We start from the raw sequence: 4468 nt of genomic DNA, 5'->3' as shown, positions 1-4468 counted from the left end.
GCCTACCCCAGACCCTGAAGAGGCCAGGGCCCTACAAGAAGACATGTGGGCCTGGGCCTATCCCTGACCCTGAAGAGGCCTGGGCCCTACAAGAAGAGATGTGGGCCTGGGCCTACCCCTGACCCTGAAGAGGCCTGGGCCCAACAAGAAGAGAAGTGGGCCTGGGCCTACCCCTGACCCTGAAGAGGCCTGGGCCCTAACAAGAAGAGTTGTGGGCCTGGGCCTACCCCTGACCCTGAAGAGGCCTGGGCCCAACAAGAAGCGATGTGGGCCCGGGCCTATCCCTGACCCTGAAGAGGCCTGGGCCCTACAAGAAGAGATGGGGGCCTGGGCCTATGCCTGACCCTGAAGAGGCCTGGGCCCCACAAGAAGAGATGTGGGCCTGGGCCTACCCATGACCCTGAAGAGGCCTGGGCCCCACAAGAAGAGATGGGGGCCTGGGCCTACGCCTGACCCTGAAGAGGCCTGGGCCCAACAAGAAGAGATGTGGGCCTAGGCCTACAACTGACCCTGAAGAGGCCTGGGCCCACCAAGAAGAGATGTGGGCCTGGGCCTACCCCTGACCCTGAAGAGGCCTGGGCCTATCCCTGACCCTTAAGGGGCCTGGGCACTAACAAGAGATGTAGGCCTGGGCCTACCCCTGACCCTGAAGAGGCCTGGACCTACCCCTGACCCTGAAGAGGCCTGGGCCCACCAAGAAGAGATGTGGGCCTGGGCCTATCCCTGACCCTGAAGAGGCCTGGGCCCTACAAGAAGACATGTGGGCCTGGGTCTATCCCTGACCCTGAAGAGGCCTGGGCCCAACAAGACGAGATGTGGGCCTGGGCCTATCCCTGACCCTGAAGAGGCCTGGTCCTATCCTTGACCCTGAAGTGGCCTGGGCCCTACAAGAAGAGATGTGGGCCTGGGCCTACCCCTGACCCTGAAGAGGCCTGGGCCCAACGAGAAGGGATGTGGGCCTGGGCCTACCCCTGACCCTGAAGAGGCCTGGGCCCTACAAGAAGACATGTGGGCCTGGGTCTATCCCTGACCCTGAAGAGGCCTGGGCCCTACAAGAAGACATGTGGGCCTGGGCCTATCCCTGACCCTGAAGAGGCCTGGGCCCTACAAGAAGAGATGTGGGCCTGGGCCTACCCCTGACCCTGAAGAGGCCTGGGCCCAACAAGAAGAGATGTGGGCCTGGGCCTATGCCTGACCCTGAAGTGGCCTGGGCCCAACAAGAAGACGTGTGGGCCTGGGCCTATCCCTGACCCTGAAGAGGCCTGGGCCCAACAAGAAGAGATGTGGGCCTGGTCCTATCCCTGACCCTGAAGAGGCCTGGGCCCTACAAGAAGAGATGTGGGCCTGGGCCTATGCCTGACCCTGAAGAGGCCTGGGCCCTAACAAGAGATGTGGGCATGGGCCTACCCCTGACCCTGAAGAGGCCTGGGCCCTAAGAAGATTTGTGGGCCCGGGTCTTCCCCTGACCCTGAAGAGACCTGGGCCCAACGAGAAGTAATGTGGGCCTGGGCCTACCCCTGACCCTGAAGAGGCCTGGGCCCACCAAGAAGCGATGTGGGCCTGGGCCTACCCCTGACCCCGAAGAGGCCTGGGCCCAACAAAAGAGAAGTCGGCCTGGGCCTACCCCTGACCCTGAATAGGCCTGGGACCAACAAGAAGAAATGTGGACCTAGGCCTATCCCTACCCTGAAGCGGCCTGGGCCTACCCCAGACCCTGAAGAGGCCAGGGCCCTACAAGAAGAGATGTGGGCCTGGGCCTATCCCTGACCCTGAAGAGGCCTGGGCCCAACAAGACGAGATGTGGGCCTGGGCCTACCCCTGACCCTGAAGAGGCCTGTGCCCAACAAGAAGAGATGTGGGCCTGGGCCTATCCATGACCCTGAAGAGGCCTGGGCCCAACGAGAAGAAATGTGGGCCTGGGCCTTCCCCTGACGCTGATGAGGCCTTGGCCCTAACAAGAAGAGATGTGGGCCTGGGCCTACCCCTGACCCTGAACAGGCCTAGGCCCTAACAAGAGATGTAGGCCTGGGCCTATCCCTGACCCTGGAGAGGCCTGGGCCCTAACAAGGAGAGATGTGGGCCTACTTTGAACTTGAAGAGCAGCAGGAGCAATAATAACACAGCTCTAAAGCCTTTAGTCATCAACCTTATTGCACTCGTCTTGCGCTAACGTGTATAATTTTCAATAAATATAAGGTTATCTACAACCATGGCTGATCCTGGATCGTTTATTTTGGCTCCTTCCCTATATTAATAACATTGAGCTACTGAAGAACAGGCTGTGATGGTTACAAACAAGAAGTTATGTAGCTTCATGTATACAGCACATATCTGTATGCTCCGACCTCATCAAGATTGGCACCTCTTTCCATGGTCTGTATCTTAGCTATTTTGGGAGTCTCTTAAAAAATTAAATAAAGAGCCGGGCGTTGGTGGCGCACGCCTTTAATCCCAGCAATTGGGAGGCAGAGGCAGGTGGATCTCTGTGAGTTCGAGGCCAGCTGGGCTACCAAGTGAGCTCCAGGAAAGGCACAAAGCTACACAGAGAAACCCTGTCTCGAAAAACCAAAAAAAAAAAAAAAAAAAAAAAAATTAAATAAAGACTAGTGAAAGGTGCTAGGTAGGTAGGAGCCCTCACCTAGTTATAAAATCACTGGGATAAAATTTCTAAATTGGAGGGACAGCTCCCAACCCCATCCAGTGAGGAAATCAGATGAGCACCCATTGCTGCAGAGGTGCTGATGAAGGTCTGGGAGGCAGAGGAGTGTGAGAAGACTCAGTGTGGATCACAGGACACCAGGCATCGGAAATTGTCTTCCAGTGAGACTCCACAGGAAGATGAATGGACCCCACTGGTATCCTCTGCGTGGTGCCACAACACAGGGAGGGACAGGCTCAGGTCCAAGGACAGTAAAGTGTGCTGTGCTCCTTCCCTTAGAGAACTAGAGGCTGGCGGCTTGCAGCTCTGAGCTCGCTCCTGTTGCTCCTGGGAGGGACAGGTGGCAGATGTGTTGGTGTGTTCCATGTTGATACAGACACGGGGAGGGTGTCTAGTAGAAATGACATGGAAACGGCACCCATGAAAATATGGGAGCCAAAATGAGACAGAAACAAGGGGAATACCACTGGATGTGCTTTTACGGGCAGGAGGGGAAACTCATGGGGGCTCTTCCCGAGACGAGGAGCTGTAGGGAACTAAGCATTGCTGATGGAGGGAGAATTCGTTGTCCAGAGATGAATCCCCTACCTGGTTATCCAGTACCTAGTACTCAGACCTGTACCACACATGCAAGCATCACTGAACAGGCACAGCCTACGGTAGGTTTACATCTTAGCATTTTTCTGTAAACATCTGCCAAAAATGAAAACATGCCATCATCATTCTGAGAGGGAGAGAGAAGGAATTAGATCAAGAAGGATAGCGCAATGGTGTGATTTTATTTTCATTCTACAAATTATAAATGTAACTAATGGAAGACTGGCTGGGTGAGATACTCCTATTGTAATATGTATGCAGTGAGACAGCGTTCCTGTGTTGTATTTCAACACTCTCGTCTCCACACCTAGACCTCTCTTCTCCCAAGAAGACACCCGCACAGACATTACAACATCGTGTTGACATGGGGGTTCTGTGGTGACAGAGTTACCTGGAGCCTTTAAATCAGCTGACACCCCAGGATATAATTAGTGCTCTAGCCTCTCCCATGCCACCCACACATTCCCCAGGCCCCATCTCACATTAACCAATTCCCACTGTGCTGCCCTCATCTGGGAGGGAAGAAACACAGAAGCGAGGACTGTGAGTTGCTCACTTCTCACTGCAGCAGCAGAATCCTGGGCGGCCTTTTGTTTCCGGTTTATACCAGTACCTGAGTACTGAGTACCAGAGTCAGACTCCAGGAAGCCCGGAATTAGCCTATAAATGTGTTTTTCAATTTCCTAATTAGATTTCAATACAACTCAACTGTTTCCCCGCACACTGTTTCCTCGAAGCACTTACAAGGCTTTTGTATTATCTACATAAATATTAAACCATTTTCACTGTCACACTGTCCTGTAAGGGCCACAGGGTAGAGAGAAAAATGAATCTTCTTAAAACTAAGTAACTGAGTCCTAGGACTTTCCATCATTCATGTTTTGTTTAGGTACCAGGTACTTCATAGTTAAGATAGTTACTCCCCCAAATACAAAGAAAATGAAATGATAATTAACATTACCTTTCCCCGAAGATGAGGAAACATTTTCAAAGGCCATGTGAAGATCCACAAGGCAGCAGTTCACGTTTCCTGAGAAAAAGAAAATGGTCGGAAAGCATAAGGGAATGAACTGAGCCCACCCACCACCTGCCTCTGCACCAGACTCTTACTCCACAGCACACAGGGCTGAACTGCAGTGACAATGACCTCCACTGCAGAGTCGGTGACAGTGAATTCTCACACTTTCCCTTTAAAAGATAAAAAGGTTTCAT

The sequence above is a fragment of the Peromyscus leucopus genome, chromosome 8b (genome assembly GCF_004664715.2).
Source record: "Peromyscus leucopus breed LL Stock chromosome 8b, UCI_PerLeu_2.1, whole genome shotgun sequence".
Taxonomy (NCBI): Eukaryota; Metazoa; Chordata; class Mammalia; order Rodentia; family Cricetidae; genus Peromyscus; species Peromyscus leucopus.
Note: the sequence above shows the minus strand (reverse complement) of the source record.